This window comes from Triticum aestivum, chromosome 7A (assembly GCF_018294505.1).
Source record: "Triticum aestivum cultivar Chinese Spring chromosome 7A, IWGSC CS RefSeq v2.1, whole genome shotgun sequence".
NCBI classification, from domain to species: domain Eukaryota; kingdom Viridiplantae; phylum Streptophyta; class Magnoliopsida; order Poales; family Poaceae; genus Triticum; species Triticum aestivum.
This window is the reverse complement of record NC_057812.1, coordinates 619,412,226-619,434,091: the sequence shown is the minus strand read 5'-3', so window position 1 is coordinate 619,434,091 and position 21,866 is coordinate 619,412,226. Positions and strand designations below refer to the sequence as shown.

Genomic DNA, 21,866 nt, shown 5'->3' with positions numbered 1-21,866 from the left:
TTACGACAAAAACTTGATGCACTTCGTGTACAAAATGGACAATCACTTTCGAAGTATCAAAGTTTCGAACCATAAGACATGAAAGCATTTCAAATGAATTCTGAAAAAGTTGAAAGTTGGGATGGTATCATAATTTCACCCACATAGCATTTGCTTATTGCGGGAGAAAGTCTTCACTTTTTCTTCGCTTGTGTCATTTGCTTATTGCGCCATAACCATGGATAATCTTCATTGTTTATCAGGATGCTTGGGTCAGCCTTGACATTGAAGGGAGGAATTTCATGAAACTTTTCATAATCTTCAGACATGTCTGTCTTGCCGTCCACTCCCAGGATGTCCCTTTTTCCTGAAAGAACTATGTGGCGCTTTGGCTCATCGTATGATGTATTCGCTTCCTTATCTTTTCTTTTTCTCGGTTTGGTAGACATGTCCTTCACATAGATAACCTGTGCCACATCATTGGCTAGGACGAACGGTTCGTCAGTGTACCCAAGATTTTTCAGATCCACTGTTGTCATTCCGTACTGTGGGTCTACCTGTACCCCGCCGCCTAACAGATTGACCCATTTGCACTTAAACAAAGGGACCTTAAAATCAGGTCCATAGTCAAGTTCCCATATGTCCACTATGTAACCATAATATGTGTCCTTTCCGCTCTCGGTTGCTGCATCAAAGCGGACACCGCTGTTTTGGTTGGTGCTCTTTTGATCTTGGGCGATCGTGTAAAATGTATTCCCATTTATCTCGTATCCTTTGTAAGTCAATACAGTCAAAGATGGTCCCCTGGACAACAAGTACAACTCATCACAAACAGTGTTGTCACCTCTGAGACGTGTTTCCAACCAACTGCTGAAAGTCCTGATGTGTTCACATGTAATCCAGTCGTCGCACTGCTCCGGGTGTTTGGAGCGCAGACTGTTCTTGTGTTCATCGACATACGGGGTCACCAAGGTAGAGTTCTGTAGAACTGTGTAGTGTGCTTGAGACCAAGAATATCCATCCCTGCATATTATTGAGTCTCTTCCCAGAGTGCCTTTTCCAGTCAGTCTCCCCTCATACCGCGATTTAGGAAGACCTATCTTGTTAAGGCCAGGAATGAAGTCAACACAAAACCCGATAACATCCTCTGTTTGATGGCCCATGGAGATGCTTCCTTCTGGCCTAGCGAGGTTACGGACATATTTCTTTAGGACTCCCATGAACCTCTCAAAGGGGAACATATTGTGTAGAAATACGGGCCCCAGGATGACAATCTCGTCGACTAGATGAACTAGGACGTGCATCATGATATTGAAGAAGGATGGTGGGAACACCAGCTCGAAACTGACAAGACAATGCGCCACATCACTCCTTAGCCTTGGTACGATGTCTGGATCGATCACCTTCTGAGAGATTGCATTGAGGAATGCACATAGCTTCACAATGGCTAATCGAACGTTTTCCGGTAGAAGCCCCCTCAATGCAACCGGAAGTAGTTGTGTCATAATCACGTGGTAGTCATGAGACTTTAGGTTCTGAAACTTTTTCTCTGGCATATTTATTATTCCCTTTATATTCGACGAGAAGCCAGTCGTGACCTTCATACTGAGCAGGCATTCAAAGAAGATTTCTTTCTCTTCTTTCGTAAGAGCGTAGCTGGCAGGACCTTTATACTGCTTCGGAGGCATGCCGTCTTTTTCGTGCAAACGTTGCAGGTCCTCTCGTGCCTCAGGTGTATCTTTTGTCTTCCCATACACGCCCAAGAAGCCTAGCAGGTTCACGCAAAGGTTCTTCGTCACGTGCATCACGTCGATTGAGGAGCGGACCTCTAGGTCTTTCCAGTAGGGTAGGTCCCAAAATATAGATTTCTTCTTCCACATGGGTGCGTGTCCCTCAGCGTCATTCGGAACAGCTAGTCCACCGGGACCCTTTCCAAAGATTACGTAGTGTAAATCATTGACCATAGCAAGCACGTGATCACCGGTGCGCATGGCGGGCTTCTTCCGGTGATCTGCCTCGCCTTTGAAATGCTTGCCTTTCTTTCGACATTGATGGTTGGTCGGAAGAAATCGACGATGGCCCAGGTACACATTCTTCCTGCATTTGTCCAGGTATATACTTTCAGTGTCATCTAAACAGTGCGTGCATGCGTGGTATCCTTTGTTTGTCTGTCCTGAAAGGTTACTGAGAGCGGGCCAATCGTTGATGGTCACGAACAGCAACGCCTTAAGGTTAAATTCCTCCTGTCTGTGCTCATCCCACGTACGTACACCGTTTCCATTCCACAGCTGTAAAAGTTCTTCAACTAATGGCCTTAGGTACACATCAATTTCGTTGCCGGGTTGCTTAGGGCCTTGGATGAGAACTGGCATCATAATGAACTTCCGCTTCATGCACATCCAAGGAGGAAGGTTATACATACATAGAGTCACGGGCCAGGTGCTGTGATTGCTGCTCTGCTCCCCGAAAGGATTAATGCCATCCGCGCTTAAAGCAAACCATACATTCCTTGGGTCCTTTGCAAACTCATCCCAGTACTTTCTCTCGATTTTTCTCCACTGCGACCCGTCAGCGGGTGCTCTCAACTTCCCATCTTTCTTTCGGTTCTCACTGTGCCATCGCATCAACTTGGCATGCTCTTCGTTTCTGAACAGACGTTTCAACCGTGGTATTATAGGAGCATACCACATCACCTTCGCAGGAACCCTCTTCCTGAGGGGCTCGCCGTCAACATCACCAGGGTCATCTCGTCTGATCTTATACCGCAACGCACCGCATACCGGGCATGCGTTCAGATCCTTGTATGCACCGCGGTAGAGGATGCAGTCATTAGGGCATGCATGTATCTTCTCCACCTCCAATCCTAGAGGGCATACGACCTTCTTTGCTGCGTATGTACTGTCGGGCAATTCGTTATCGTTTGGAAGCTTCTTCTTCAATATTTTCAGTAGCTTCTCAAATCCTTTGTCAGCCACAGCATTCTCTGCCTTCCACTGCAGCAATTCCAGTACGGTACCGAGCTTTGTGTTGCCATCTTCGCAATTGGGGTATAACCCTTTTTTGTGATCCTCTAACATGCGATCGAACTTCAGCTTCTCCTTTTGACTAATGCATTGCGTCCTTGCATCGACAATGACCCGGCGGAGATCATCATCATCGGGCACATCGTCTGGTTCCTCTTGATCTTCAGCAGCTTCACCCGTGGCAGCATCATTGGGCACATCGTCTGGTTCCTCTTGATCTTCACCAGCTCCCCCCGTTGCAGCATCACCGTATTCAGGGGGCACATAGTTGTCATCGTACTCTTCTTCTTCGCCGTCTTCCATCATAACCCCTATTTCTCCGTGCCTCGTCCAAACATTATAGTGTGGCATGAAACCCTTGTAAAGCAGGTGGGAGTGAAGGATTTTCCGGTTAGAGTAAGACCTCGTATTCCCACATTCAGTGCATGGACAACACATAAAACCATTCTGCTTGTTTGCCTCAGCCGCATCGAGAAACTCATGCACGCCCTTAATGTACTCGCGGGTGTGTCTGTCACCGTACATCCATTGCCGGTTCATCTGCGTGCATTATATATAATTAAGTGTCCAAATTAATAGAAGTTCATCATCACATTAAAACCAAAGTGCATACATAGTTCTCATCTAACAACATATAGCTCTCCAGAGCATCTAATTAATTAAACCATACATTGAAACTATGTAAAACATTTCAATGCGAAAACAAATGCGATCATAATCGCAACCAAGGTAACAATTGATCCAACGGCATAATGATACCAAGCCTCGGTATGAATGGCATATTTTCTAATCTTTCTAATCTTCAAGCGCATTGCATCCATCTTGATCTTGTGATCATCGACGACATCCGCAACATGCAACTCCAATATCATCTTCTCCTCCTCAATTTTTTTTATTTTTTCCTTCAACAAATTGTTTTCTTCTTCAACTAAATTTAACCTCTCGACAATAGGGTCGGTTGGCATTTCCGATTCACATACATCCTAGATAAATAAAATCTATGTCACGTTGGTCGGCATAATTTTCATAAACAATAAATGAACCAATAGTTATAAAGATAATATACATACCAAATCCGAATCATAGACAGGACGAGGGCCGACGGGGGCGGATACCAAAACCATCGCACTATATAAGATGCAATAATAAATGTAAGAAAATGATACAAGTATCTATCTAACATACAAGTAAGAATATTTTTCCTTTCAGAAAGAAGATAAGAACAAGAGGCTCACCACGGTGGTGTCGGTGATGAGATCGGCGCGGGTGATCGACGGCGGTGAAGACGGGGACGGGGCGTGACGGACCGCTAAATCTAGACAAATCTCGAGGAAAATGGAGCTTGGAGGTCGAGCTTCGAGAGGAGAAAGCTTAAGTAGTGTGGCTCGGGAATTCCATCGAACACCTCATGTGCATAGGAGGTGAGCTAGAGCACCACAAAGCCCTCTCCCCCTCGGCCAGAAAAAACAGAGCACTATGCTCTGCTCTTGCGCGAGGGGGTATATATAGGCACCTCATTGGTCCCGGTTGATGACATGAACTGGGACTAAAGGGAAGACTTTGGTCCCGGTTCAAGCCACCAACCGGGACCAATGGTGGTGGGCCAGGAGCGAGGCCCATTGGTCCCGGTTTGTCCCACCAACCGGGACCAAAAGGTCCAGACGAACCGGGACCAATGGCCCACGTGGCCCGGCCGGCCCCCTGGGCTCACGAACCGGGACCAATGCCCACATTGGTCCCGGTTCTAGACTGTACCGGGACTAATGGGCTGAGCCGGCCTGGACGATAGCCCTGTTTTCTACTAGTGACATGTGTCCATGGATGTCACGCCCCGGATGCAGCCAGGAGCTCGGGTTTCAGCTCCGCCTTGGGCTATGATCTAATAATATATTGAAAGAACAACATAAGCAAAATTTTAACCCCATCAAAAAAATGAACCATAGGCGGTTTCAAACATTTCTATCCTACCTAAAAATGAGAAAATGTGATACTGCGGTATCTTCTACAAGACAAGGACGAAATAATATTCCTAATACTTGGATTAAAACCAGTTTCAACGACATGGGGCCAATACCTTTGGAGAGGGACCCCTTGACGGTGATCAATGGATTGATCTCGACGACCTGGCGCCAATATCCTCCTTAGCCACCCTGCCACGCCTGAGATCCAAGTCAGAGTCCCTAATGTCGACCTTGGAACTCCTCGACATCCACATAATCATCCTCCACCCCGAGCCCGACCCCAAATCCGTCGAGCCCCGTGAAGTGCCACCACAATCGGGGTTCCTCTTCTTGGGCCACAATGTTGTCTGGATCACCCTCCCAGGCACCATGGGCGTCTTAAGGTCCGCGAGGATCACTCTGCCGCACATGGCCGCTAGTACCTCATCATAGTCGTTGTGGGGTAGGAACCTCGATTGAATTGGTAAATGGGCAGAGTTTTTAATGAAGCGGTGGAGCGGGTCTGTAGGTTTGTAGGTTGAGACAAGGGCAGTCCCCTATATACACGGTGGTCGTGTGACGGCGCCCCCACCCAAGGTTCCATGCATCAGTGAGGGGTCGTGCGGCGCAGAAGGAACGAGGTAGGTTCCGGAAGCAAGTGCTTCCATTCATGGGGAATCTTGCATGTTCACCCCTTGAAAGAAGTGGTATTTCTGGTATTTCCCCTTGGAAATTATTGGATGGATGATTGACTTTCTTTCTTTGATATCAAACCATTTTTTGCTCAAGATTGGAAATCCCTCCCTTGAGAGAAAGGGTGTATGGAACTCATGTACTGCTATATTATACTCGTATTGTACTCTCACTGACACCGTCCAACAAAGACACTCAATGAAGATCTCTAATTCATCCTTCCACTCATGGCCACTACTCCATGGAGTTCTTTTAGAAACCATATTCCATTGATTTAATAGCATGTATGTATACAATCATTAGCATTAGCATTATATACACTAGTTCTATGAATCGGTTTGCCTAGGGCTCTCTAGATGTGAAATAATTATGTCACATCTAAGGTGACATCATTTGTTTGTTCGGCTGAGCCTTTAGTGGGTTGGATTGTTTTATGGGTTACTGCTTCGTTAGGATCTTTTAGGTTGGGATTTTTTTTTCTTCTTTTTACTTTTTGGATTGTGTTGTACATGTAAGTGAAGAAAATAAAACCATAAAACTAAACTTGGTTGGCGACAAAAAAGAAAAAAAATGAAAATAAAAAAATGCACAAAGAAGTATCAGTTTATGGGCATGCAAAAAAATTGAACAAAAAAGTATCTTTCCGAGATTCACTTAGTTGTGTTTTCCTGTCAACCTTACTAAGACAAAAAGTCAGAAACTTTATTTATCTATATTCTATACCGTTTCCATCTAGATTTTATCGTTGAAGGCAAAAAAATGTTCCAGCAAATTGTATAGATGGACATAATATTTAACTGAGATATACCATCCTAGATCAATATGAAGCTCTGTTAGTATGGACACATGTAAGCAGGTATTATTTAGTTCTAGCTAATTACAAGGGTTAGGTAATCATTACTTTTCATGTCCATGTCGGCAGGCGACACTAACATAGGACGACAAGAGACACTGACACTGAGCTCACACGTTGCATTGCATGATGGAATTTTATCCTATCATGTTGGGTTCATTATGCTCTGTTGTTGTTGTTTTTTTTGACCAAGATGAGGCATCGTTGTTGTAAGTCTATGTATTTGTTTTGAAAAAAATGTTCTTTCTACATCATTCCAAGTCTACATAAGGCTGGAGCTCAAAGAGTTCCATTCCATACATTTTTGTTATACCATGTACAATCTAGCATAAAGGCTGATAGCTAGCAAACAAACACTCCTACGCGAAGCAAAATATATGTTTGTGAGTTCACATAGAAATCGCAGTGGATTTTTTCTTCATAAAAGTAAGAAAGAAAATCTGTACTAATATATATTTAGAGTTTCCCGGATCAGTCTTTCACATGAAGTGCCTTTAATATTTAAACATTAACCTATGTGCATTGGTTTACACATAACATCGATTTGTAATATCTGGTCAAACATGTATCTTTCTATAATTCTTATTATTCATGTGAACACAAATCCGAGTTAATGATAGCATTGGCTTTGTATTTTAATCTTTCAGAGTTATTTATCTGCATGTCAGTATACTCTATTTTTTTGCGTCAGCCTCCTAATTTAAGGTGCCCAACCATTAATTGTTAATGTGGATATCTTCTAATCTAAACTGCCAACCCTCACTAACATAGCTCCCTTAACATGCAAGCATGCCACCTAAGCATTTGATAGGCATGGGAAAATGTCCACCTCAACATGCAACTATATGCATAAGAAAAAAGTCACCTCAACATGCAAACATTCATGAGAATTTCATTATGTTTAATCTTTATCTTCTATATCTAAATAGCTAGTCCCCACTAACTTATTTCCCTTAACATGCAAGCATGCCACCTAAGCATTTGATATGCATGGAAAATGCCCACCTCCACATGCAACTATACGCATAAGAAAAAGTAACCTCAGCAGGCAAATATTCATGAGAATTTCATTCTGTTGTGATATTTATACTTAATAATTCTTTTTACAACTATACAATCATCCAATCATAATAAATCATATGTATTTTCAGTTTTGGTTCTCATATCATTTCCAAATATCCATGTTAAATATTAGAATATTGCAAAACATCCCTGCAACAACAAGCGGGGTATCATCTAGTGTGCCTAATTTGAGGACAAAGCTCAATTATTCATGTCCAAATTTTGTATGGGAAAGGAGACAGTTGGGATGCTGGCCTCCCATCAGATTTTTGCCTCTGTCCGCCATATCCAAATTATTTATCTGCTCATTTCCTTTTTTAAGTTGCATCCTACTGCAATGTATTCATTTATATAGAAGTTTGTGGCAGGAGCATAAAAGGAGACAAGATCATCCCACAATGCCTTCTAAAAACTTTGATCACAACATGCATTGTGGTGGTTCCATCCCTGGATATAGTCCAGTGTCTATAAATACAAGAGAATACTATGATGTCAATTTAGTTAGACAAATTTATTCTACCTCTGTAATTTTTTGAAGTGTTTCTAATATTTTTTGTCTTTTGTACTTATATGCATACTCGCATTTACAGTGTGGCATGAATAGATTTTCCAAAGGCATACTTGCATTGTTGGATTGTTACGTTGTTTTCTCTGAATTACACAAAACTTAAAGAGATTGACATGTACGCCATTAGTTTGGACACCTTAATCCGTGTATATATTTGATGTGTCACATAATCTCAAACTTAATTTAAGTAGATGGCCTTTATGAATAGGCTGGATCATGTTGTTTGTATTGAAATTTGAATTCTCTCTTTTTGAACAGGCAGGGCAACGTTGTTAGCATTGGCATTTGCACTCTCTTTATTGTAACCATATGATTGCAAGGAAAAATCAGTTCCTGTTTTGGTAGAGGAGCCTTTTGAATCATTGGGGTCCAAGTTCACATAAATGTAAAAATTCCCCGAGTTCTCAATGCATAAAACTGCCTCTTCAATGCAATGCGCCCGAACTCTCAGGGCAATTTATTTAGTAGCATTTTAAATACCTCCATTACTTCCTCGAACATGTGTCAGTACCGAACAAAAACAAAATTAAACCTGGGTCAAATACACGACATATATTAGCAAAGGCAGTCAACATGAGTATTTCAGCTCTCATTCGGTCTCAATGTTCTAAACCCTACACTTGCCACTGGCTTTCCTTGGTGTTGTCTTCTTTTTCCCCATCTCTCCCTCCCCTTATGTGTGTTTGCTTCAAGTAGCTATCTCATGATTTCCTAACTACACATGGACCTTTTTCTTCTCTATTGTGTGTTGTCTTAATTTTCTGTTATCCATGTTTGCTGCATGTATAGATTCTATAAAATAATTAATTAACACACTCTTCATGTAGAAAACACAAACACATCAAATGTGCATTGGATACTCAAAAATATAAAACCGGAAACTCTCAAACTAGCCCACATTGTTTCAATCTCAAACAAGCCAATGAGGCGCCACGTGCCGCCGCACACTACCTATTAGTTTGTATGGAAGGCCCATCACATCTACATACATGAATGATTGTGGAAAATGTGTATTGCATAACACTTAAACTCTAATAAAAAATGACTTTATTGATGGATACTTAAATACTTAACAATGTTTATTCACAGAAAAAGTTAACAATGAATGAATGCAAAATTACAATTAAGGGGACTTGCCCTCCCCACCATTTGCATATGAGGGACGCGGAAAATTTGGTGGCTGACTTGTGGTCCTACTAAGCTAACGCGTACGGAGGGCTTTGTCAACTTAATCAACAAATGATTCCAGCTACGGAACCGTTGGATATTAATTCAACAACCGTGCTACTTCTTCAACCTCGGATCTTGCTCCTGTCTCCCATGGGCGGCAGTGCTGTAGTGCACCCGAACCAGTCAAGTTTCCAACTCCTCTTCAACTGCTACCCCACTGCCGCGTCTTCCCCATCTCCGGGCCGTTATAGTCTAGGGCCTTGCCGTCGTCCACCGGCCTTGGTGCACTCGATACAGTGTGGTCAATGTGGTCAACAAACGAGAGTCATCGGAAGATGACTATACGTGGAGGGGCTGGCAGTGGGGCGCACCACGCCCATGGACGCATGCATGTGTCGGATTTCGGGTTCCGGCAGACCCTTGAGGTTCGAACACTGGGGTGCGCGCGGAGATTTCGCCTCCTACCTACCTGCACTCCTCCGCCTTACTAGGATCTAAACTAAGAAAAGAACAATACAAGAGACACAGGGTTTATACTGGTTCGGGCCACCGTTGTGGTGTAATACCCTACTCCAGTATGTGGTGTGGTGGATTGCCTCTTGGGCTAATGATGATAAACAATACAAGGAAGAACAGCCTCGCGAGGGTCTGCTCTTGGCTAGGGCGATGAACTGCTGGGAGGAGCTCAGTCACCCCTCTCTCTCTCTACCTGATCTTCTCTATCTTTCCAACTCTCTGGCCAGCTCTTTTTCCCCGGCCTTCAGCCTCCTTTTGGCTCTGTGGGTGGCTGGTCCTATTTATAGAGGCCCTGGTCCTCTTCCCAAATATCGAGCAGGAAGGGAGCCAACAATGGCGGGCCAATTTGAAGGGGGACAGCTAGTATCAGCTATCCTGACAAAAGTGGTCTTCGCCTGCGCAAAGCTCTGGTGATGACACCGTCTTGGGCTCCACGGTGACCTCCGTCTCGTAGTCCTCCTGGTCTTGGTCTCGTTGCACCGAAATGGCAACCTTTGCCTGATGCCTCGGTACTCCGCGGCTGCGCTTGCCCCCTTTGCACCAAAGAGGAAGGGAGGACGCTGCCCGGGCTGGCACCCGCCTGGCGCCCCCGGTCGTCATGGCTTGCGTCACGGGCACCTCATGAGATACCCCACCTTGATCTCTCCGCCTCCTCGTGAGCCAGCCTGACGAGGCCACGCCTGAGGAAGCTCTGCATCGTCCGCCCCGCGAGGCTTGGCCCCTCGCGAGGGTCTTGGGTTTGTGTTGGTGAAGATGGGCCGCGCTGGGCCCCCTTTGAGCCACGCCGCGGGCCGCAGGCAGGCAAGTCTGGGGACCCCCGTTCCCAGAACGCCGATAGTAGCCCCCGGGCCCAAGGCGCGCCCGTACTTGGCCGTGCTGGGAGGCGGAAGGGCAAGAGCGAAGCGCCGCGGGCCCTAACAGCCTGCGGCCTTGGGAGCCGCGTGGTGGTTGATTGGACATGGGTGGCACTGTTCCCCCACGCCCTCCTTATTTTGCGCCATGCTAGGCGGACCCGTACTCGTACACAACCGTTCCCCTGTTTGGTTGCTCGAGCGCCCTCTGTCCTTCCTCCGCTCGAACTCTGGTTTCTGTTTCCAATTCAATCTTGAACCTTCCCCCCCTTCCCATCACCATGGCTCTGACAAAGAAGGGAAGAGGGGAGAAACCCGTGTCTCCGCCTTGCCCGCCGCCGTTGGCGGCCCCCGCTGAGGGCTTGGGCAAGGTCAGCTTGGCTCTGGCCACCATCTTCAATGAATGCGGGAGGACGATGGCTTGGCCTGCGTCCCACTTCTCCATCATCAGGATAGCCACCGAGGTCCCGTATTTTGCCGACGCCCTGTGGGCGGGTCTGGTTCCTCCCTTTTCTGATTTCTTCAATGTCGTGCTCTCCCATTATCAGATCCACATGATGCATCTGGGTCCTAAATTCATCGCTCTCCTTTCGGTCTTCGCCTTTGTTCGCGAGGCTATGATGGGCATCCTTCCTTCGGTTGCCTTGCTGCGCCACTTCTTCTCGCTGCGCCTTGTTGACCTTACCCAATGCTGGGCGTGTGTGAGCTTCGTCGCCGTGCCTGAGATGGCGGCCTTTGGGATTGACTTCAAGCTCCCTCCGCCCGTGGCTGGGTTCCGCGAGCGGTGGCTGTATGTGGATGCTGGGGTGCCCAGCCCCCTGCTGTTGGAGCCAACTTCGCCTACTGTCCCTAATTCGGGCTGGGGCCAGGAGACGCTTGAGAGCCCCCGGCTCGTCTTCGTCTGGCACCGCTTCACGTTCTTGAGGTCGCTTGGCGCGACAGCGCCCAAGGTGGTGAAGGAGTTCCTGCTACGCCGCGTTGCTCGGCCGTGCCCGGCCGTCGCGAGGGTGCCAGCCCCCAGCCCCCAGCCCGGAGGGGGAGTGCTGACTCACGGCCCCGGCGCTTGCTTGGGGCAGATGATGGTGTGGAGGACGTGCTCGAGCATGCTCGGGAGCGTCGCGCTCTCCGCCAAGGATTCCTTCGAAGGGCGGCTAACGCGGTAAGCCTGCTTGGAGAGGAGCTTGCCGATGAAGACGCGCGCCTTGAGGCCGAGGGCCTACGCCTGGCTGCAGAGAGGCGCGAGCTGGAGGACTCCATCGCCCTTGCACGCCGTCAGCGCGATCTTAACGACGCAGAGGCCAAGGCGTCGCCGGTGGCCTCTCGGGATGCCCGATCTTGGGCCGCTGAGGAGGCTCGGGAAGCTGACCGGCGACAAACGGCGGCGGAGGAGCAGGCTCGGGAGCTCCTGGCCTGGTGCCACTCACTGGAGGAGCAGGCGGAGCTGCGCGAGGCATCTCTCGCGTCGATGAAGGTGGCCTCCAGCGACTCAGCAGAGCTCCAGAAGCACGAGGAGGCGCTGACGCTGGAAGCCGCCGAACGCACCCGTGAGTACGAGCGTCTGGAGATGAGGGAGCACTGGGTGACACAGGAGGAGGATGATGTTGCCGCACGGGAAGCCCGCGTCCTGGAGGAGGTCGGACGTCGAGCGGCGATGGCGCATTTGAACCTCGAGCACGAGTTCGACGAGAAGCTGGGGTTGATCCGGGCTAAAGCTGAAGGCAGAACTGCTGCCTTGAGGGCCAAGCTGGAGGAGGCGACGCGGCGGGCCGATGCTTTCCAGGCCGCTCTTGAGGTGGCGCAAGGTGAGTTAACCGCTTCCCAGGCCGAGGTGCTCCTTCTCCGCCAGCGGGTGGACGAGGCTGATGTCATCGCGGGCCAGAACGCGGACGAGATCTGTCAGCGGCGGATCCTGGAGCATGAGCATGACCCCATGCTTGCCACGCTCCGGGAGAGAGCCAACACAGCCTTGGGCAACATCTGCGAGGCGGCTGTTGGCGAGCCGCACGCAGTCAACTATGCTGGCAATCTTCAGTTCTTCACTGACGTGGTGACGCAGCTGGAGGCACGGTCGGTCAGGGCTGACAGGTTGGTGGAGGAGAGGAGCCGCGGCCTGCTTGGGCGTGCCTTTTATCGCGTCTTCAGCCACCTCCAGAACATGGATCCCCACTTTGATTTTGACGCCACCATCGCCCCAGTCCCCCAGGCCGTACGAGGCGACCTGGCGCACTGGGTGGAGGACAATGTGGATGCTCTCATCAGGGCCTTCGCTTCAGACAACGACGACGCGGCCGTGGCGGCCGACGAGGGCGGCGTGGTGAACGGCCCTGACGCCGCCGGTGGCGATGTGGACAGCGATGGCGAGTTCGGCGACGCCAGCAACGGCTCGGGTGGTGCTCTTGAGAACGCATTAGGGGATTCATCCGACTGATTGCGCATCGCTCATACTTCCTTACCCTGCATGAATAGAACTCAGGTTTTGGCCTGATTGCAGTGAGAGCATTTTGGAGGGTGGGCCCCTTGTGTAAAACTTGTGTTCATCGTATTAGTAGACGCTACATTGCCCATGCGCCCACGCCAAGTGGTTGGCCCAAGCGACGCGCTGGTCGGCTAGTTTACCTTTGTCCCGTGCTGGCCCTGAGGCAGCCCGCAGGGAGTTGTGGTGTTTCGAGTGTTCCCTGATTGGGTTCGTAGGATCTGCAGTAAAACCTCCTCCTGAGAGGTCACATCGGCGGCAGTTTGGGCTGCGCGCAAGCTTGGCCTGACCCGGCTGGCAAGGGGCTCGCGAGGGGAGGAAGCTGATGCGATGCGGTAACCAAAACGCGAGAAATTGCTCGAACGAGACTAAGCACCCCTTCCCCGAACACACGCAAATCTCAAATTCGAATCCAACTTGAATTCAGCGGGGGGAAAATGGCAACCAGAGGGAAAAGCGAGGAAAGCAAACAAAAGGCTGCGTCCGGCACCTAGTCTAGTCTTGGACATCTTCTCACCAGCGCGGAGCTAAGTGCTGCCACTAGGCGTGGGATGGAGCCCCAGGGCCTGAGGCCGGCACCCCTGAGACTCCGGGGCGTGTACAGCCCCACTCATTATTACGTGAGAGTGTCACAGGGAGGCGAGCTTCACAGGCACTGGGCCTTCTTCACAGGTACTGGCCTTGCTTCATATCGCCAGATGATGGCCCCGCCTTGCGCCACACTCTAGTGCCATCGACGACGACCGGAAACCAGGACGCCGCCGATGGGGTAGAGCAGTCGCCAGCGGTTCCCCCGACGACCATGGGTCCTCCGCCGGGGGCAGGTCCTGAGGCACCTCCCCAGCGGAGGGCCTACCTCCTGAGAGCACCTTGCTCCGAACGCTGCAGTGGTGATGTCGGATCCCGGCCCCTCTCCTGCAGCCCCCTGCGCCCTCCTCCCGAGGGGCAGGAGACTGTGGGAGCGGGGCAGCTGCTCGCTGTGGCGACCTGCACCTCCTGCGATCCATGGTTAGCGTATGCCTGCTCCCGAAAAATTAGCGGTACCCGATAATCGTTGGCGCCATCGTGGCCAGTGGGACCGTCCCGGGGCTCCCGGAAAGGCTCAGCTTCTGGTGCCTCGTCCCCCCAGCTTGGGCTGAGGAGCGACCCTTGTCCGCTCTCGTGTGGGTGTCCTCGGTCCACCATGAGGGGCACGTATTCCTCCGGCGCCGTCATCCCGAATGCCACGCCGTAATGCCCCGCATGCCACGCGGTCCTGCCTGACGTGCCCACCGTGGGGTGGCAGCGCGGCTGTCCACTGGGGTCGCGGGTCGCGTCGAGTCCTTCTTCTTCGCGGACCGGGAGCGGGGGCAGCGCCGCCGCCGGTCCGGCGCTGATAGCTTCGCTGGCGTTGGAGTAGCCTTGGAGCCCGCGGGCACGTGCAGAGCCCCCGCGCGGGCCGCCCTGAGCCTGAGATGGGAGCTGGGTGGAGAAGGGGTGAGCCCCCGAGGCGGCGAAGCCCAGGAGCTCTGCCACTCGCTCTAGCAGCACGTCGTGGCCGCCCTCAAGCAGCCTGCACTGCAGCAACTCTCGGGCCACTGTGAGCGCGGCCCTCGAGTTCGCCTGCTCCCTGCGGGTGTACGGTGTCGTGGTCGCGGCATGATTGGAGGCCCTTGCTGCCGACCGCGCCTGCCGCGGTGTGAGAGCTGTCGGAGCCTGTCCGCGTCGCCCGCGGCCCGCAGCGCCCCGTGGACCGCGAGCTGCCTAGGGCACGGGGTCGCCCGAGGCAAGCGGCTCTGCGCGGGCGGGCCACGCCGCCCACAGATCTGGGTTGCCCGCCTGGTCTCCGGACATGGTGATGACGACGCGACGGGGCGCGAAGCGGTAGAAGGTGGATTCCGGCGCACCCCTACCTGGTGCGCCAAATGTCGGATTTCGGGTTCCGGCAGACCCTTGAGGTTCGAACACTGGGGTGCGCGCGGAGATTTCACCTCCTACCTACCTGCACTCCTTCGCCTTACTAGGATCTAAACTAAGGAAAGAACAACACAAGAGACACAGGGTTTATACTGGTTCGGGCCACCGTTGTGGTGTAATACCCTACTCCAGTGTGTGCTGTGGTGGATTGCCTCTTGGGCTGATGATGATGAACAATACAAGGAAGAACAGCCTCGCGAGGGTCTGCTCTTGGCTGGGGCGATGAACTGCTGGGAGGAGCTCAGTCACCCCTCTCTCTCTCTACCTGATCTTCTCTATCTTTCCAAATCTCTGGCCAGCTCTTTTTCCCCGGCCTTCAGCCTCCTTTTGGCTCTGTTGGTGGCTGGTCCTATTTATAGAGGCCCTGGTCCTCTTCCCAAATATTGAGCGGGAAGGGAGCCAACAATGGCGGGCTAATTTGAAGGGGGACAACTAGTATCAACTATCCTGACAAAAGTGGTCTTCGCCTGCGCAAAGCTCTCGTGATGACGCCGTCTTGGGCTCCACGGTGACCTCCATCTCGTAGTCCTCCTGGTCTTGGTCTCGTTGCACCGAAATGGCAACCTTTGCCTGATGCCTCGGTACTCCGCGGCTACGCTTGCCCCCTTTGAACCAAAGAGGAAGGGAGTACGCTGCGCGGGCTGGCACCCGCCCGGCGCCCCCGGTCATCATGGCTTGCATCACGGGCACCTCGTGAGATACCCCGCCTTGATCTCTCTGCCTCCTCGTGAGCCAGCCTGACGAGGCCACGGCTGAGGAAGCTCCCCGTCGTCCGCCCCGCGAGGCTTGGCCCCTCGCGAGGGTCTTGGGTTTGTGTTGGTGAAGATGGGCCGCGTTGGGCCCCCCTTTGAGCCACGCAGCGGGCCGCAGGCAGGAAAGTCTGGGGACCCCCGTTCCCAGAATGCCGACAGCATGCAACTGCATCTTTTTACCCTGAGAAATAATGTTTTCTCCCCCTTACAGCTAGGACCCACCAACTACATCTTCGCACGCAAGGAAGTGCGTCCTTATTACGGACAAAAAAATGAGTCCTCTCCCTGACAGCTAGGACCCATCGGCTATAGCTTCGCATGCAAGGAAGTGCCTCCTTATCCTCCCTAATAGCTGGGACCCACCCGGTCGAACCATACGTAGGGTTGTTTGTCTGGTCGCGAACGTGTACGTACATACTGGTCGATCAGTCTCTCTGCAAGGATGAACCGTGGCTGAGCAAAGAGTGGCACGTGTGACGTAGCAGTTGAGGTTGTTCTGTATAAATCATGTAGATGTACGTACAGCCACGCTGCAAGAAAGTAAATACGGCTACGTACGTACATATGAGCGGGGTCTCAAACGCGTACAACGATGGCGTCCTGTTCATCGGCAGCCAGCCTGCTGGGTCGGAATGGAGAAACTAATTCTTGTTCATCGGGAGGGAACGAAATGCATCGTGTTCATTGGGAGCCAACCGGCTTGGACGGAGTGGCCAAAACAAGGTCTGACATACCGCGGAACAGGGAAAACGGCCTTCTGTTCAACCGCGTACGGTCGAAATGGGATCATGTTCATCCGGAGGGGTCTGGCATATTGCAAAACGGAGGAAACGGACTTCTGTTCGAGCGGTTACTGTCGAACCGGGTCCTGCTCATCGGAAGGGGTGTGGCCTACCGCAAAACGGGACTCCACGGGCTACTGTTCATCCACCGTCTACTGCCTCGCTCCAGCCTCCACGGGTTACTGTTCATCCACCATCGACTTTCTCCAGCCTCCACCAGCTACTGTTCATCCATCAGCTACTATTCATCCAACCCCAGCTAGCTGGGGTGTGGCGGCCTCCTTGTGGTCCTGTTCAGGCAGCGGCAACCGCCTACTACCACGGGGTCCTGTTCATCCAACCTCTATACGCGTTGTTACCAAAATTATTCCTACCAACAAAATTCACATCCATAGATTCATTATTATTCTCAATCTTTGGTATTGCCATCTTTGGTAGGCAATCCGTAAGTGGCTCTCATAATAGATTCATATGGTAATTTTATTTTCTTTCTAGGAAAGTGTTCCATGCCTTTCCTTAATGGAAATTGGAATCTAATATTTCCTTCGTTCATATCAATAATTGCACCGATCGTTCGAAGGAAAGGTCTACCTAGAATAATAGGACATGAAGGATTGCAATCTATGTCAAGAACAATAAAATCTACGGGCACATAATTCCTATTTGCAACAATAATAACATCATTAATTCTTCCCATAGGTTTCTTAATAGTGGAATCCGCAGGGTGCAATTTTAAAGAGCAATCATCAAATCACGGAAACCTAGCAAATCACACAAAGCCTTTGGAATCATGGAAACACTAGCACCCAAATCACACAAAGCATAGCATTCATGATCTTTATTTTTAATTTTAATAGTAGGTTCCCACTCATCATAAAGTTTTTTAGGGATAGAAACTTCCAACTCAAGTTTTTCTTCATAAGATTGCATCAAAGCATCAACGATATGTTTAGTAAAAGCTTTATTGTGACTATAAGCATGAGGAGAATTTAGGACGGATTGCAACAAGGAAATACAATCTATCAAAGAGCAATTATCATAATTAAATTCCTTGAAATCCAAAATAGTGGGTTCATTAATATTTAAAGTTTTGACTTCTTCAATCCCACTTTTAACAATTTTAGCATCAAGATCTAAAGACTCTAAATTTTTGGAACGCCTTCTAGGTAAAGGTGGATCATATTCAGTCCCATCATTATCAAGATTTATATTGCAAAACAAAGATTTAATAGGGGACACATCAATAACTTTTAGATTTTCATCTTTATTTTCTTGGAAACTAGAAGAACACGCTTTTATAAAGCAATCTTTCTTAGCACGCATCCTAGCGGTTCTTTATTTGCACCCATCAATGGAAATTCTCATGGCTTTGAGAGACTCATTGATATCATGCTTAGGTTCATTATATCTAAGTTTCAAAGAATCAACATCAAGAGCAATTCTATCAACGTTCCTAGCCAACTCATCAATCTTAAGCAATTTTTCTTCAATCAAAGCATTGAAATTCTTTTGCGAAGTAATAAATTCTTTAATATTAGATTCAAAATCAGAGGGCATCTTATTATAATTTCCATAAGAATTGTTGTAGGAATTGCCATAATTATTAGAGGAATTACTAGGATACGGCCTAGGATTAAAGTTTCCTCTATACACGTTGTTACCAAAATTATTCCTACCAACAAAATTCACATCCATAGACTCATTATTATTCTCAATCAAAGTAGACAAAGGCATATCATTAGGATCAGAAGAAACACTTTTATTAGCAAATAATTTCATAAGTTCATCCATCTTTCCACTCAAAACATTAATTTCTTCTATCGCATGCACTTTCTTATTAGTAGATCTTTCAGTGTGCCATTGAGAATAATTAACCATAATATTATCTAGGAGTTTAGTAGCTTCTCCTAATGTGATTTCCATAAAAGTGCCTCCCGCGGCCGAATCTAAAATATTTCTAGAAGCAAAATTCAATCCAGCATAAATTTTTTGTATAATCATCCACAAATTCAAACCATGCGTAGGGCAATTGCGTATCATTAATTTCATCCTCTCCCAAGCTTGTGCAACATGTTCATGATCAAGTTGCTTAAAATTCATAATATCATTTCTAAGAGAGATGATCTTAGCGGGAGGAAAATACTTAGAGATAAAAGCATCCTTGCACTTATTCCACGAATCAATACTATTTTTAGGCAAAGACGAAAACCAAGCTTTAGCACGATCTCTAAGCGAAAAAGGGAATAGCTTCAATTTAACAATATCATTATCCACATCTTTCTTCTTTTGCATATCACATAAATCAATGAAGCATTTAGATGGGTAGCGGCATATTCACTAGGAAGGTCGGCGAATTGATCTTTCATGACAAGATTCAATAAAGTAGTATTGATTTCACAAGATTCAGTATCGGTAAGAGGAGCAATCGGAGTGCTAAGGAAATCATTGTTGTTGGTATTAGTAAAGTCACACAATTTAGTATTATCTTGAGCCATCGTGACAAGCAAGCAATCCAACACACGAGCAAACGAGAGACGGGCAAAAAGAGGCAAACGGAAAAGAGAGGGTGAATAAAACGGCAAGGGTGAAGTGGGGGAGAGGAAAAAGAGAGGCAAATGGAAAATAATGTAATGCGGGAGATAAGGGTTTGTGATGGGTACTCAGTGTGTTGACTTTTGCATAGACCTCCCCGGCAACGGCGCTAGAAATCCTTCTTGCTACCTCTTGAGCACTTGCATTGGTTTTCCCTTGAAGAGGAAAGGGTGATGCAGCAAAGCAGCGTAAGTATTTCCCTCAGTATTTGAGAACCAAGGTATCAATCCAGTAGGAGGCCACGCACGAGTCCCTCGCACCTACACAAACAAATAAATCCTCGCAACCAACGCGATAAGGGTTGTCAATCTCTACACAGTCACTTACGAGAGTGAGATCTGATAGATATGATAAGATAATATTTTTGGTATTTTTTATGATAAAGATGCAAAGTAAAATAAAAGGCAATAAAAATAAATAAGTGTTGGAAGATTAATATGATGGAAAATAGACCCGGGGGCCATAGGTTTCACTAGTGGCTTCTCTCAAGAGCATAAGTATTCACGGTGGGTAAACAAATTATTGTTGAGAAATAGACAGAATTGAGCATAATTATGAGAATATCTAGGTATGATCATGTATATAGGCATCATGTCCAAGACAAGTAGACCGACTCCTGCCTGCATCTACTACTATTACTCCACACATCGACAGTTATCCAGCATGCATCTAGAGTATTAAGTTCATAAGAACAGAGTAACACTTTAAGCAAGATGACATGATGTAGAGGGATAAACTCATGCAATATGATATAAACCCCATCTTGTTATCCTCGATGGCAATAATACAATACGTGCCTTGCTGCCCCTACTATCACTGGGAAAGGACACCGTAAGATTGAACCCAAAGCTAAGCACTTATCCCATTGCAAGAAAAGATCAATCTAGTAGGCCAAACCAAACTGATAATTCGAAGACACTTGCAAAGATAACCAATCATACATAAAAGAATTCAAAGAAGATTCAAATATTGTTCATAGATAAACTTGATCATAAGCCCACAATTCATCGGTCTCAACAAACACACCGCAAAAGAAGATTACATCAAATAGATCTCCACAAGAGAGGGGGAGAACTTTGTATTGAGATCCAAAAAGAGAGAAGAAGCCATCTAGCTAATAACTATGGACCCGTAGGTCTGAGGTAAACTACTCACACTTCATCGGAGGGGCTATGGTGTTGATGTAGAATCCCTTCGTGATCGATGCCCCCTCCAGCGGAGCTCTGGAAAAGGCCCCAAGATGGGATCTCATGGATACAGAAAGTTACGGCGGTGAAATTAGGGTTTTGGCTCCGTATCTGGTAGTTTGGGGGTACGTAGGTATATATAGGATGAAGGAGCACGTCGGTGGAGCAACAGGGGGACCCACGAGGATGGAGGGCGCGCCTAGGGGGGTAGGCGCGCCCCCTACCTCGTGGCCTCCTGGTTGATGTCTTGACGTAGGGTCCAAGTCCTCTGGATCACGTTCGTTCCAAAAATCACGTTCTCGAAGGTTTCATTCCGTTTGATATTCTTTTTCTGCGAAACTCTGAAATAGGCAAAAAATAGCAATTCTGGGCTGGGCCTCCGGTTAATAGGTTAGTCCCAAAAATAATATAAAAGTGTATAATAATGCCCAATAATATCCAAAACAAAATATAATATAGCATGGAACAATAAAAAATTATAGATACGTTGGAGATGTATCACGGTACCGCATGCGGGTGGCGAAGGCTGCGGCCGCCTACAAAGAGGGCGATGAAGCGGGCAAGGCGCTGTTTGGCGAGACCGAGGACGAGGTAGAGGACAATGCCAGCTCCGATGAGTCCCCGCTCCGCTGGCGTCGACGAGGCCCCGCGGCGCCAACAACGAGGGAAAGGACACTGCCGGCTCCGCGAGGCCCCACCCTGCCGGCAACGAGGGGGGAGGATTTCCCCCGCTCCGCCGAGGCGCCGCCCGCCGGCAACGAGACAGAGGACATCACCGGCTCCGTCGAGGCCCCGCCCCACTGCCAGCGAGGCCGTGCCACACAAAAAACGAGGAAGAGTAGAACACGGTAGGTCGCCGCTGCTCGGGTCCAAGTAAGGCCACCGCTGCTACCCTCGATTGAAGCCAAGCTAGGCGGGTTGACCACTGACGGCCGGTTAGCTTCTTGGCGGTGACGTGGAGTCGAAGAGCTATGTTGGAGAAGGACGCTGCTTCTACTTAACTGCTGGTGCAGTTGGCTGACTGACACGTGGGCCCAACAGGCATCTGGGCCACATGTCAGTTACGCGACTGCACCTGCAGTTAAGTCACTGAAGCTTCTGTTCGGCTCAACAGGACATAGGTGGGTAGCTTCGGTTAATTAATTATACCTCCAGTGCACCCCTTTTTAGTTGAAGAATGTATGAAATGTAATGAAATCCGGCATGTTTATATGAAATCCGACCGTGTATGAATGAATTTATTTCGATTAGTTCGAATTCTTGTATCACTGGCATTGGATGAACATGCAAAACAATACGTACTAGCATTATTCCCAGGGTGATCACCTCGTTTACAGCAGTTTCACATGTACTCCCTCTGCTCCTTTCTAGTCTGCATACAAGTTTTGTCTTCAGTCAAAGTATCTCTACTTTGACCAATCTTATAGAAAAAAGTATGCACTTTCACAATGTGCGAAGTAAAAAGGAAC

At 48.5% G+C, this 21,866-nt stretch overlaps 1 pseudogene; it reads right to left on the bottom strand.

The window, feature by feature from the left end:
• The window catches only part of LOC123153577 (uncharacterized), a 166,196-nt pseudogene that overhangs the window by 32,041 nt on the left and 112,289 nt on the right, over window positions 1–21,866 (bottom strand).